The 15,696-nt window shown below is 37.3% G+C and overlaps 1 protein-coding gene and 1 long non-coding RNA gene across 2 annotated transcripts in view; one reads left to right on the top strand and one right to left on the bottom strand.

Annotated features, from left to right (window-relative positions):
• The window catches only part of RTN4R (reticulon 4 receptor), a 304,428-nt gene that overhangs the window by 114,524 nt on the left and 174,208 nt on the right, over positions 1-15,696 (top strand). The gene's annotated exons all lie outside the window — the stretch shown is intronic.
• LOC120937401 overlaps positions 8,484-15,696 on the bottom strand; it is a 101,759-nt gene continuing 94,546 nt past the window's right edge. Inside the window, exon 3 of the long non-coding RNA XR_005748708.1 lies at positions 8,484-9,375. This is a non-coding gene — a long non-coding RNA (uncharacterized LOC120937401). The remainder of the gene's footprint in view (positions 9,376-15,696) is intronic.

Genomic DNA, 15,696 nt, shown 5'->3' with positions numbered 1-15,696 from the left:
TACAAGGCTCATATAGTGCAAAATTGCCAGATAGGCTTTATTTAAAAAGCATGCAAGACAAATAAAAAACACTCTGCATTACGCCAAAGAACTGACTATGACTCCCACAATGCAATGCGGAAATGTGCATGCGAGGTATAATCACGACCTCCGGTTAGGCCCTATGTACATTTCGTCAGTATTAATGTGTCATCAGGAGCATGTAAGAAGATATGACTCGTCATCACTGAGTTTATATACAGTTAAACAATGAGAAGGATAAACCTAGTGATGATGAATCATGGCTTCTTCCAGGCTCCTATTGAAACCTAAGTTGGGCGTAACTGGAAGTCGTGATGTCATCACGCATGCGCTTTCCCGCATTGCATTGTGGGATTCATAGTTGGCTTTTTGGCCTGATGTCGTGAAATATCCATGGCAGATCCTCAATGAAACTGAAGTGATCTCTGAAAAATACAAATGTGGATGGCATGCTCATATCTTTATGAATTTCGTGAGTTGCCACTTGGTATTTTTAATAAAGTGTTTTTCTGTGTCCTGCACTTAGTTGGCACCCTCTTCTGTTTCCTTTATGTATGTAGTTGAAAGTTTCAAAAAAGAGCATATAGGTATAGGCAACCTGGTCTAGTTTCCACAGAGAGCGAGCTTGATGTTACCCCCTAGTCTCTTACTGAAGTACCCTACCACACCAAGTCAATGTTGCATTAGCAGTGGAGGATATAAACAGGGCTGTACCTGCTTACACAATGGGGAATTGGAAAAGCAGTTAATGGATTGAAATGATATTGGATTTCTCTGGCTTCTTGTAAATGCATTGGCTACTAAGTGTATTGTGTTGATGCTATAGCTGAAGCCACCCTTTAGCTAAATAAATAATATTATACAATTTTTACTGTACTTTCTCAACTGCGGTGGAAATGTGATTCTATTCTTCCATGAAAAACAAATTGAAACTTTTTAATGTAATTTCTGATCTATTAATTTGCCTGTTCGTATACTGCAGCAATTATATCAAATGAAAATATAGCACTCCACTGACATATATTTACTTTACAATTTAGTCAATTTACAACAACATATAAATACATTAGTGTATAAATAATCCATGAAAATGCAGAGATGTAAAACATATAGAATATATATGCAGCATGTGCTGCTGAATATTTATTATGCACCTATTGCATATATACCCCAATAAAGTATGTTAAACAATTAACAAAATGCATATAAAAATATCTTTAAAATTTACTATGAAAACTGTCCCAAATGGCATAAATATCATGTGAATGATTTTGTGATTCCACACTGTTATATGTCACTCCTCAAGTCATTAAAAAACAAACCTACAGAATCAGTACTTCCCATCTATATCCCATGAGTTGAAAAACTCACCAGACTCTCAAATTTTAAGAAGGTCCACCAATTCTCCAACTTCTAGGCTGTTTAAAAACTCTAATCTTATTATTGTCTCCACATTGCTTCACCTCCCTCATACAAGATACAGTGTAACAAAAAAGAGCCCCAAAAGTGTGATACTGTTACTTATTTTAAAAATAATGTGACTTTGCAGTTACATTGAAAAGCTGTTAATCAGCACAGGTATACTGTATAAACCTTACATAAAGATTCCACTAAGCAGCTACGGATTATATGAAAAGATTCTATGAAAAGATTGAATTATTGATACATTGGCTAACCAACATCCAACTTTCTCTCGATATGTCTAATACAATGTGCATGCCTTTCTCCACCACCCAACATGCTTCATCACTAGAACAACTTTCTCAAGAGATCCTATTGCTAACATGTTCTGCACAATAATTGTGTGTATTTTTTAGATATTTTGACATAAATTTTATGCATTACCTTACTTAATGAATGTATTTGTATGTTCATATTGAATACTCTGCAGCATATGTTGTTGATAGACTCTATATTACTTTATGCACAGTTATGCAATTATGTTGATTATTTATGCACTCTATGGGTTTATATACAGTTATTATATCATAATTTTTAGCCAATGGTAATGCTTTATTTTTATTTTATATATATATATATATATATATATATATATATATATATATATATATATATATATATATATATATATATATATATATATATATATATATATATATATATATATATATATATATATATATATATATATATATATATATATATATATATATATATATATGGGCAGATTCAGATAGAGATACGATGCCGTCGTATCTCTGAGTTCCGTTAAGATCCGACAGGTGTAAGTGACTTACATCGTCGGATCTTAGGCTGCAATTCCAGGCCGGCTGCTAGGTGGCGTTTCGTTTTTTTTACGCAATGAATATGCAAATGAGGATTTCCGCCGATTTTTTTACGTCGTTTGCGTTCAGCTTTTTCCGGCGTATAGTTACCCCTGCTATGTGAGCGGTATCCTATATTAAGTATGGCCGTCGTTCCCGCGCCGAGTTTTGAATTTTTTACGTTGTTTGCGTAAGTCGTTCGCGAATACAGATGGACGTAATTTACGTTCACGTCGAAACCAATGAGCAATGCACGCTGGGAAATTTTACGGACGGCGCATGCGCAGTTCGTTCGGGGCAGGGACGCGACCTGATTTAAATGTTACACGCCCCCTAGCCGCGGAATTTGAATTCCGCCGGGGGATTTACGATACGCCGCCGCAACTTTAGAGGCAAGTGCTTTCTGAATAAAGCACTTGCCTCAAAAACTTGCGGCGGCATAACGTAAATCAGATAGGTTACGCGGATCTAAAGATCCGCTGACCTATCTGAATCTGGCCCATATTGTGTAGTGTTATTTTATATTCTCACATATTCATATATGAATATATACCATTTATTTATTTTCCAAGCATAATTTTTTTTTGCAAGCTAAAATTAATCACATTAAATAGTCCCTAAAACATATTAATAGCTCCTCAATCGTTCCAGAAATCATTGTAATCACTTGTCCTATATCCTTCAGCTCATGTTGTGGCCGTACCTATCATATGTGTGGGCATGTGAAGCCCAGCTCCTATTTCTTCCTGGTTTTCAGGGAGAGGTGCATGCTGGGTGATTTTTAGATACAGTAATGCCCAGAGACTCCTGGGAAATGAGTGTCATTATTTCCCAGGAGGCAATGGGGTCTTAGGACAGGAAGTTGAACCACCTTGAACCAGGAACTATGCAGATTACGAATACTGCCTAGTAACAGCCAGATAGAAGTGAGTAAAAACATTTATTTTTTATTTTTATTTTTTTACATTAAAGGCAAGTTGTTAATAGAAAGTACATTTTTAGGGTGGAACTCCGCTTTAATATAAGGGGGTTATTCAATTTTTGTAGGCCATATAATCACTTAGACACATACTGAAACATTTCTTGTGCTGGTCATAGGAGGAACAGGAACCTATTTAGAAAATAAAAAACAAACCTTTACAACCCCTTTAACTACATATAGTACCTTGCTGATTTTTACTACATGCTCCTGTATATAAACACCATCCAATCTGAAAATGCATGTTCAGGTGCAAAACATATTGGCTGAGAACAGTTCATTCATTATCAGTCCATAAAATATGTTAATTTGCCCAGGCATATTGATACAAAACTAAAAGCTGTTACACCAATGGCATCAATAACTGTATACACTAGCAAGGAGAAGCAAAATAAATAAATTAACTACATTAGTTCTGGAGTGTTTTCCTTCCTTATTCCCTATCATTTTGACCTGAACTAAAAAAGTGAAGATTTGGTATCTTTCATGCAACATCTAGAAAAGTTATTTGTGCCTAAGCGGTATCTTGAAAAATGTACCTTGTCTTGAAGTTCTCCTAACAAAATCAATACAATCCCTGTGCCTGGGTACTCCTGTGCTTTGAACCTCTGCTCTACTCTGCTGCCTCTGGCTGACCTGAGTCTCAGGAGATTTTGAGTGAGAATTGGTGATTTCACTACTTTGCTTCTCATTTTTCTCCAGCCTGAAAGGGAAGGTGTACCTGAACATCTGCAGTGTAAGGATCTCCCTGCTGTAGCTGTCATCCTTTTGTGGATCTGTGCCGCTTACACCTCTCCTGATGCTTGTAAACACACAAATCCCCATTCTGACAGGGGAAGAGAGACAGATCGTCTGCTCCTACTAAGTAGGAACAACGATCTGGCTCCTCCTCTAGTCAGTCCTATCCCCTCACAGTTAGAAACACACCTAGGGAACACAGTTTACCCTTTGATCGCCCCCTAGTGTTAACCCCTTCCCTGCCAGTGACATTTACACTGTCAGGGAAGGGGTTAAAAAAAGTGTGAAAAGTGTTCAATCTGTCCGCCGCAATCCCGATAAAAATCACTGATTGCCGTTATTACTAGTAAAAAAAAAAAATGGCATAAATGTATTCCGTATTTTGTAGGCGCTATAACTTTTGCACAAACCAATCAATATATGCTTATTGCATTTTTTTACCAAAAATATATAGAAGAATACAAACTGAAATTTGTTTATAAAAATAAAAAAAATATATATGTTTATTATAGCAAAAAAATATATATATTTTTTTCAAAATTGTCGGCCTTTTTTGTTTATAGTGGAAAAAATAGAAACCACAGAGGTGATCAAATACCACCAAAAGTAAGCTATATTTGTGGGGGAAAAAAAGACGTCAATTTTATTCGGGTACAACGTCGCACAACCACGCAATTGTCAGTTAAGGCGACGCAGTGCCGTATCGCAAAAAATGGCACGTCAAGAAGGGAGTAAATCCTTCCGGGGCTGAAGTGGCTTAAATAATGTGTATTGTTTTTGTTTTGTTTCTTTTATTTTTTTACTCCACGTAGGCCCTCTCCTCAACGGTACCTAGTTTATGTCGATAACCTTATGAAATGGATCTAATTTCAGCACTTACATTTTATTTATGCATTTTGGTAAAATAAAGTAATATAATTTGGGAAGTTAAAATGTAGTCTGTTTTGGTGGTTTTTAAAGGGTAGCTTTAAATGACACCAGGGGGCTACTGAAGATCAACTATCCTGGATGCCAGAAAAATGACCACTCATTGGCTTGAATATGTTCTGTTCATGCATAGAAAGAAAAAAAGACAACACAAAATGTAAATTACTATTATATACATCAGTTCTAGCAAATAGAAATTGAAAGTACAAGAACATGGAAACAAAAACACAAACACAAAATTAATAAAATAAACTACCCTCAATAAACCCCAAAATGCCCTCTAAATAAACAACAAATTTCACCTAAGCACTACACTGAGCAAAACTGAGTTTCCTCTACAGCGAAAATTGGTAATTTTTCTGTGAAATATATATTGCAAATATGGCTCATGAATAGGTAAAGTTTTGTGCTTCCAGATGTCTGTTTTGACTGTGTGCATAGTTTTGGTAATACAGAGCAAGCCTCTGGGACTTTTTGGGTGTTTATTGCCTATTCCGAACTGCATGAAAAATATCCTATAATGTTAATTAAAATATCTTATATGAGGGTGAGTGATATTAGCAACAGGGATAATGGAAATATAACTAGCTTTTCTGTCAGAGTGGTATAATACCAGTTCCTATTAGCCACAAATGATAACTAACTGGTTTCAAAAAGTCTAATGTAAAAGAAACAATTGTTTTGAGGATTACAATTGCAATTAGAATTACATGTTTCTGCCTTAATTTCAGTTTTAACAGATACAATGTTTCTGATGCAAAGAGAACATTTGTGCTTAGTTTTTAGAGAATCAAATGTTGTAAAATCAGCAAGAAAATGTATTATCATTCATATATTAAATGACAATTGGTTTTCTTTCTATAGATGAGCAGTGGTAGTGCAGCAAGTAGAATTTGTAATAAAGATGTAACTGCTATCTAACTTAGATCTGTTTAATTAAATAACTCTCCTTTGCTGCTTCCTTTGTTTGAGAAATCCACTTTGAAATAGTAATATCATTCCTCCTCCAGCTAGGTGTGCTTTTATTTCTTTAATATACTGCTAAAATATTTGAGAATGTGTTAAAACATATCTTACTCCATTGTGGCTGCTTCTGAATAAGTGACTTGGATATAACAGAGTAAGGAAAAGTACTAATTTTGCAGAACAAGTGAGCTTACGTAAAAATCCTAAGGCCAATCATAGACGTTTCGAATCTTGGCTGGTTCAGCAGGAACGTGCCAAGATTCGAACCATTAATGGACAGACTGAATGTACCAAGTTGATCGATCAATCAACTTGGGTACAACCAGCCTGCCAAATTAGCTTGAGATTATTACAAACGACTGTTACAGCCGCTAGGGTAATCATGGCCAGGGTTGCTCCCCCCCCCATGAGATGGATTTCTCTGTCAACGTTAGTTGCAGTAAAGAAATTCGTACCGTCTATGGCATGCCTTACTAAGGATGAGTGGAGTGATTTTGACAATACGAATTGACAGAGAAATTACCAAGTTTGCTGTGCGTGATCTCTTATGCCTCGTTTGCACTGAGCGGAACAGTTCGGGTCGGTACAGTTTGGAAGGGTTAGAATGGTCCGGCCTATTCAGGTGAGCGTTTCCACTGCAAGTTGGACCGTCAGAGTCCATACAGGGTTTCGAAAAAATGCCTAGCGTGTCCACCAATCAGTGGAATGTATTGTAGTTCTGCCCTAACCGAACCATACCATTTTCTATGGCCCCACATCTGAAGCAGGACCCAGAATGGTGCAGTATGGTTTGGTTGTATGGGCCGCTTTCATAATGGAAACACTCAAAATAGCGTACCGTACCGAACCAACCCAACCGATCCGCTCAGTGGAAATGAGGCCTAAATTTCATTTATTGAATTGTTTTGGTGAAATTAGCTTAAAAAGAAACACCTTTTGTTTTTTATAGGGAGTGTAATTATGGTAGTTTATTTTATTTTATTTAGTGTTCCTTGTATTTGTGTTTTCCTGCTTTTTTTCACTTGGCTATCTCGCTTTCCAAACCACTGTTGTATTTTTTTTAAAAGGGAGCAACTACATCATGTAGTAGGGGGGCATATATCTGACGCACGCAGAAGTGTTTTGGATGCTGAAAAGTCTTTAGACAGTAAGATCTCAGAAATACCAGGAACTGTATCCTGCCAGTGTCATTTACACAGTAATCAGTAATTTTATATAATTTTTTGGGGGATATTTATTATAGCAAAAAGTAAAAAATATTGATTTTTTTCAAAAATGTTGCTCTTTTTTTGTTTATAGCGCAAAAAAATTCAGAGGTGATCAAATACCACCAAAAGAAAGCTCTAATTGTGGGAAAAAAGGACGTCAATTTTGTTTGGGTGCTGTATTGCAAAAAGTGCTCTTGTTAGGAAGGGGATAAATCCTTCCAGGACTGAAGAGGTTAAATTGGTTGTAAAGGCTTCAATGTGCAGCTCCCCCCTCAGCCCCCCTAATGCTTACTTAAGTCCTATCTCAATCCAGTGATGTGCACAAGACCCAAGGCTCTTCAGGTCTCCCTCCTGATTGGATGAGATGCAGCAGCAGGAGCCATTGGCTCCCTGCTGCTGTCAATCACAGCCAGCGGGGCTGAACTGCTCTCTCTGTGCATTATGGACACACGGAGAGCGAGCACACACAAGTGCCCCCACAGCAAGCAGCTTTTTATAGGGGCACTCAACAAGGGGGAGGGGCCAGAACACTTGCGGGGGACCCAAGAAGAGGAGTATTGGGGCTGCTCTGTGCAAGACTGCTGCACAGAGCAGGTAAGTATGACATGTTTGTTATTTTTTTTTATTATTATTTTTCCTTTACAATCACTTTAAGACACAACTGGTTGATAGAAGTGAAGAACGTTCCTTCCTATATACTAAAGCTGGCCATACAATTGTCTTATTCAGTTTCCTTTAGATTTACCTTCAGCTATGTAGTGCAAGGGCCTGCCTGACTGTGTAGAAAATTGAAAGTGTTTAGGTTTGACCTCATATTATATGGTTTTGGTAGATTTTTTGGAAAATTGTAAAAGAACATTGAATAATGTATGGCCAGCCTTAGCTCTGTTAATATTCAAGGAAAATGCTTACTTATACTTCTGTATACTTCTGTATGGAGAAACAGAACTGTCATCCTCACTGCTCACTCTCACTTTGGGCTACAGAACACTCCCCCATTCCTTATCTCTCCTATCTTTTACAGGGTTAAAGATGATCTGTAGTCCACAGAAAAAAACTGAGCAGGACTGATAACAATTTAGTGTAGCAAAGGCAGGGTACACAGAAAGTTGCAAACTCACTGGATTTCTGGCAAGATCAACAGGTGTTTTCTTGCACTTATCTATGACATCTAATACGGTACTTCCAAATGTTTATTTAACAGACCAAAAGGGAGCAAATAAAATTGTTAGCATTTTTATAAACGATTCTCTTAATGGTAACTGTTCTTTTAGTATATAATTCAAATAAATTACATGATTGTTGAATGTACTGCTTGAAATAAGTCAACATGAATGTCAACACTAACCTTGCCAGCCATGAATTAGAACCATATATTTATCATAAATTAGAACCACGGAAAAAAAGTTAATAAGACTTCATAGCTGTGATAAGTGACGAAGATCGTTTTTTTTCATGGCAGCCACCAAACTTATTTTCGTAATTTAACATTTCCGTATAGCAGCAGTCTCTTAAGAGAATAATTATAACAGGGAAATAAGCATTTTTATGAACAATAATTAAATTTTAATGTTCCACGTTGTTCTATAAATTCTATCACTTTTAGTCAACTATACTATTACAGGTATCCATGAATAATTAAACCACCCCATATTCATAATCCATAATGAAGACTCTGATCCTCTTCTTAGTGGATGTTAATAAATATTACATTATCATTATTAGCTGGGATGAATCACCTAGAAATAATTAAACAGTTATACCTCTGATTATGTAAATAGCATTGCATTGCATATAAAGTGTATCAAACAGCAATTTCTTTGGCCTTTGGGACAGAGACACATCTGAGGATTTTGAGCTGTGAAAAACCTTAAAAGACATGTTTCAAAAACTTTCTTAGAGTAGAGAAATGAAGAGTCTTCTATGCCATAGTAGATGTTGTGACACTGCCCGAACACCTCTTCCTCTAGAAAATGTCCCCAGAGTATTGTCAGGCTTTGACAAAGGAGCAGCAGCTTTGTCATTACATCATACATGCCATCTGGCACCTCGTACTTCTCGAGCCGGTGTACAGTATAAAGCCTGGACCTGGGCTCTGGAGACACAACACGCCGAGTTCAGGGAGCTGATGTTTGTCATGGTGATCGCAGAATGCTTAGATCTCTGCATACTAATGGTTCCCCAGGTACTGAGCGTAGATTGGATGGGGACATGGCTTCTGAAAATGGCACTTTGTGATGGGTCAGTTGGTCTAAAGCAATGAAGAATTACATAATGAGACAGTGCATGCAATGTTTAAAAACACCTCGCCAAAGACTGTAGTAGTGATGAGCCAGTAACATTACTGAAAAACCCAATTGCTGGGAGAGATCTGGCAAGTTCGCAGGTTTGGAAACGATATGTAATGATGATCCTCACTATGCACATGCAGTAAGTTATCATCAATAAGAGTAGATTTAAACCCAATCATTAAGATGAAAAAGAGGTACACTTATTACAAAGTATGTAGGCAAAAGGCTTCCCTGCAAGATCCAAGTTACACAAGCCGTGAATAATAAATAGCAAAAAAAATGAATGGTTAAATCTGCAGATTCTTTTCCCACGACAAAGTTTCTTTTTGCTGAATCTATAAAATAACAAATTAAATAATTTGAAGGTTGGACAGGTGTCTTGGTGCAGTATCACACTTTTGGTACAATAATAGTTTTTTTAGAGGTCTATACTACATTAAACCAAACAGAGGAACTACTGAGGAAGAGGTATTAGGTACTAAAAAGGGAGAATCCCTACAAATAAAAGATGGGATCTATGCTCCTGTGTTTTTAGACTTGGGAGGATTTACTAAAACTGGAGCGTGTAAAATCTGGTGCAGCTGTGTATGATAGCCAATCAGATTCAAACTACAGCGTGTGTGGTGGCAACCAAGTAAGGAGTACAAAAGCAATTGTCTCTTGCCTACAGTCAAGCATGGTGGTGGGAGTGTCATGGTCTGGGGCTGCATGAGTGCTGCGGGCAATTGGGAGCTACAGTTCATTGAGGGAACCATGAATGCCAACATGTACTGTGACATATTGAAGCAGAGCATGATCCCCTCACTTCAGAGACTGGGCAGAAGAGCAGTATTCCAACATGAAATCGACCCCAAACACACCTCTAAGAAGACCACTGCCTTGCTAAAGAAGCTGAGGGTAAAGGTGATGGACTGGCCAAGCATGTCTCCAGACCTAAACCCATTTACCACTTGAGTTAACACCCCCAATACTACAAGGGATATGTGTTGTTCATATTTCATGTCTGAGGTTTACAAGCGCAGTATCAGTATACAGTACTTTAGCTAAAGAAATGTTGTTCAGCTGGAATTTAGATCTACGGTAACATATATTTTACCTGTTATTGTTATCTGAGTTGTAGCTCTCCAATAAAAAAAAATAAAAAATCAAGCATTTTTTTTTTTATTCTTATTTTTCTTCTTTTTTTGGGGGTTTCTAATTCCACCCAATTCCACCCAAATCATTTATTCCCAATTCCACCCATATTTTATTCCCAATTCCACCCAATTCTGCAACGATTGCTCATATCTGTGAAAAATGAACCACTTCCCAGCCATCTTCTGTAAAACCCATATCACCGCAATAAAACCTGGACAACAAGGTTTCCCTAAACTTTGTACTATATCTGGCTACAAGTTCACAGGCACCAAGCAACAATGTTCTTTTGTGTTCAGCATGTCTTATTGTGGTTTTGGTCACTTTTCAAGATAACAGTGGTCACAATGAAAATGCCTAATGGAAATGTCTGTTGTTCTGATAGCCTTGATGCTTTATAGATTATTTTCAGATGCATTTTGCAGGTCAAATTTGGTGGTGTGGGCAGAGAATAGCCATTAGCCCATGAAAGCCTGCTCAATCAATATTACATATACAATGCATATTTAATGCTAATAACAGTCAAAGCCTTTGTTATATTCTGTGCCACAGGGTGTCTATGATAATAATTAGTTTGCATCGGAAAGGATTTCTTGACAGTTAACTGCTTCTGAATCTTGTCCTAAGCACAGGCCTTATTCCATTGCAAAATGCGTGCACACCTGCACAATGTGATGGGATCTGATGTCAATTAGAAAGAAAATGTGGCATATACCACAGTTAGTGCTTACATGGCACAATACGGTATGGATATAATAAACTGTTTTTCTTCCAGCCTGTCACTATCATTTAAGAATATATTTTGTTCTTTTATTTATAGTTGGATTGCATGCTTATTAGCAGAAAAAAATGCAGTGCTCTCCATTTTAAGCACATAGAAAATAAAACCATCTCTTAGTTGGGTCTAGTTGCGTATAAAATCATATCATCACAGAGTGCCATAAACCAGAATTTATTTATTTATTTTAGACACATTGCTATTTTTTAATGGTATATATGTTTGTACTGTCATTATGGGAAAAAAATTATATTTATTGTACTCCAGGATCCACAGAGTTCTGGACTGCAACTGTTCTTGCCCTTATTTCTAAAGAAATTTGTCAGGTAGAAAAAAAATCAAGTTGCCTTCACTGTTGTTTTTTAAGATGCAGACTTCAAGTGTGGCACCTTTTCCTTTGCTTCACCATTGGGTAGGGTTAGGTTTGGTAGGGTTGATTTACTAATAGAAAAAGAGACGGCGCTGAAACTGTAAGCTGCCCTTGTTGCATTGTCATTAAAGTAGTTAAATGTTGGAGGGCACGGACATAAACTCTTAAAGTAATCAGATAATAATGCTCAAAGTATATATTTTCTCCTGTCATTTCATACTCTTTTTCTTTTTTCTTTTCATAGTGTCTGGTTAGTTGTGCTTTTGGGTAGATTTATGCCCAAGTGATGGTCCTCTAAGTATAAATTATTTGCTTGAATAGGTGGAAAGACATAATTCTACTGATCTACAAAATATTGGATATAGATTGTCTCTCTTAGGCCGCGTACACACGGTCAAACATGTCCGCTGAAACTGGTCCGCGGACCAGTTTCCGCGGACATGTCCAACCGTGTGTACGGCCTAGCGGACAGGTTTCCAGCGGACAAAAGTTTCTTAGAAAGCTAAGAAACTTGTCCGCTGGAAACATGTCCGTCGGACATGTCCGATGGTTAGTACACCTAATCGGACATGTCCGCTGGTTATGACGTGTAACTAGCGTCCCGAAATCCCGCGCATGCATCGAATTGATTCGACGCATGCGTAGAAGCATTGCACTTCCGTGTTTGAGAACGTTGGTGTCTTCTACGTCACCGAATTCTCTGTCCGCGAGGATTTTGGTCTGATGATGTGTACACACATCAGACCAAAAGCTCCCAGGAGACATGTCCGATGAAAACGGTCCGCGGACCGTTTTCATCGGACATTTCTCCTCGTGTGTACGGGGCCTTAACCTTTATTATTATCTTGATATAGGAGAATTTTTAGGTGATCCAGATTATGTGCTTTTATATGTTAGCTTGCAATTATGTCAATAAAAATGTATATTAAAAAAAAATTTTGGGGGGGGGGGGGGGAACAACCCATTCAGTTTAAAAGAGAAATGAAATGCAAAATGTTCATGTACATATATTATAAAAATTTGAAATACCTTTTTTTTTTTTCATTTTTTATAAGTGATCATATGACCTCTGTTCTCAGCTGCATAATGGACTTAGAGAGCTGGGGGTGGAGAAACAACAGGTACCCTTATTTTCCTAGTGAATGCGTGTGAGTAGAAGTCTTGGCCATTGGTGGACAAGCAGGCTGGGCTGGGCATCCAGCACAGCCAGAAAACCACCTGAATGGTCAAATGTTTTTAATTTGTATTTTTTATTTACAATTTTTCAAGTCATACAGGAATGATCTTTAGGCTCCAAAACAACAAGTGGTATGTGCAATGAGCATGTTACACATACCGAAATTAAATCATCAGTACTACCACCTCAGATAAACCAGCATAGTGGATAGTTATAATAAGTAGAAAATGTTTGCATACAGACTATCAAAACAATAGCAGTGTAGCTCCCTTCACCCAGAGACCTCTGGCAAGCTTATATCCTGTATAACTTTTTCAATATGGACAGAAAAAGGCTAAGAGAGAAAAAGAAAGGGGAAGAAAGAGAGCAAGGGCTGGGAGCAAGAAAGAAGAATGAAAAAAAAAAAGGAGGGGTGGGGTTAGGAGAAAAAAAAGGTATGTGCGTTGCCCAAGTAGAGCCGGCCCAAGAAATTCTGTTGGGGTTGCAGGCATCACCACAAAAGGAAGGGTCAAAGGTATCATCGTTGTGAGTCCAAAATATTTAGATATTCATGACTAAGTGAATTCAGTCCAATAAAACCATGTTTTACAGACCCGTTCCTCTGTACAATGTGACACAGCCATAAGATTTTCCATCACCTTCATTGATCATGGCAAACCAAGTCTTAATAGGAGGGGGTGTGGTTTGTTCCAGAATAGAAGAATACATGCTTTTGCAGCATTCCATAAATTAAGTAGTAGGGAATAGTTGTAATGCTTCAATAAAATAGAGCAATAGTCAAATATTTGTCCAATAACCCCAGTACAAAAACTACTGGCAAAGAAAATATACAGTAAGCTATTTCACAGAGGTGGCCCAATCACAAATTGAATTTCCATTCCATTTGGAGAATTCTTTCAAAGCTGTTTTCTACTATAATAGAACAGTTTAAAAACAAGCTCTAAACAGCACTTAAAAAAGGCTTTGCATACCAATACATGAAAACACTAATAATAATAATAATAATAATAATATTAATAATAATAATAATAATAATAATAATAATATTTGATCCCAAAATTAATTGTGAATGTCCTACGATCTACAGTTACTGTATACGTTATAAAAAGAAAAGCTAACCACTATGCACTATGTGCATTCCCATAAAAGCTTTCATTATCTTAGATGTCAATTTCTTCAGTACAAAAAAGATTATCAGTCTTTGCAGAGCAATGTAATGCATAGTAAAGCTCTTCTATATGATTTATTCAATATAACAATTTATAACAGCAGCAAATGTATCAGGTTTTGACAAATGTTAATACAATATTTATTATACATTAAATATTTCTATCCTGTGTATTAAAAACTGATTTAAATGTATCTATGTCAATTTGTTTGTACATATTTTATCTTTCTCAAAACTACAGTAATTAAAATATTAAAATGCTAACTATTAGGCCTTTTGAATTTCCTATACACATGAAAAAAATTCTTACAGACTCTCCTCATTTAACGACTTACACGTTTAACAACTGCTCGGACTTATGACCAGCTCTTTGGGCACTGTACATCATTGTATTATACAGTACAGTACAGGATTATTGTTGTTTCTATTTTTGTGTTCTGTACTTATGCAAATTAAACAATGTTATTGAGTTGGAGCTTTGTGTTTAGACCTTTTTTTCAGAATACAGTACAGTACAGTAGTTAGGAATGCTTAAAATATTGATTACTCGTGGCTCTTTGTTTTGCAACCAATTCATTTACCGACCTGGTCGCTGGAATGGAACTTGGTCGTTAAGTGAGGAGAGCCTGTATTTGTTGTTGCATTTTTTTAATATTGGGTAAAGTAGTTATTCCTGCGCTACAGTGGAAACTATGTGTGCAGAGGGTAAAGGTATGGCAACTACTGTTTGGGCCAACCACTACCCACAGTGAGACATGTAAAAAAATCAAGAGATGGTGTTGCACTCCAATAGCATACAATGGTGTAATTTGTAAAATGTATAAATAACCAAAATGGAATAATTGATAAATGAATGTGCAAATATGCAAATAGCCTGACTGAAAGATAAAAATCGCTATAAATGCTAAGATAAGGTGCATCCAAAGGTGTACTGAATGAATGTGCAAACAGTGCAGATAAGGTGTCTCACGTGCATAAATAAAATCACAACGTAAAGATAATAATATATGCAGTCGCAGAGGAAATCGCAGGATGGTGTTATGCTCCAATCAAAATGAACTGGACATAAGGTAATGCAATTCAATCAAAAGAAATTGCAAAGTGCGAGTGAAGTGCTGGGTGCTAAATTACATCAGCAGGTGGCAAGGTGACTTGTTGGTGAATCTTCGGTGTATGGTGACACCCGAAGGTGTGCTAGCAAATAACCCCACGGCTGCAAGGTAAGCAGCATTCAATAAAACCAATGGAATCACTCGCGGGTAGAGGGGATAACTCCTATCTGTCCTTCAAGTAGTGTGGCGCCTAAGGGGTTAAGGCTTCCTTCCAGGATGATAGTTTAAAACATATTACACTAGAGAGTCTCCTCTATGTTTTCTCTACCCTGCCTGGTGACACACTTTGGAGCGGTCTTACCTTGCTGACCACCCAGCCTGGAAGGAAGCCTTAACCCCCTAGGCACCACACTACTGGAAGGACGGATAGGGGTTATCCCTCTACCCGCGAGTGATTCCATTGGTTTTATTGAATGCTGCTTACCTTGCAGTTGTAAGGTAATTTGCTAGCCCACCTTCGGGTGTCACCATACACCGAAGATTCACCAACAAGTCACCTTGCCACCTGCTGATGTCATTAGCACCCAGCACTTCACTCGCAC

Source organism: Rana temporaria, chromosome 1 (genome assembly GCF_905171775.1).
Source record: "Rana temporaria chromosome 1, aRanTem1.1, whole genome shotgun sequence".
Lineage (NCBI taxonomy): Eukaryota > Metazoa > Chordata > Amphibia > Anura > Ranidae > Rana > Rana temporaria.
The sequence above is the reverse complement of the archived record's forward strand: the minus strand, read 5'-3'. Positions and strand labels throughout refer to the sequence as shown.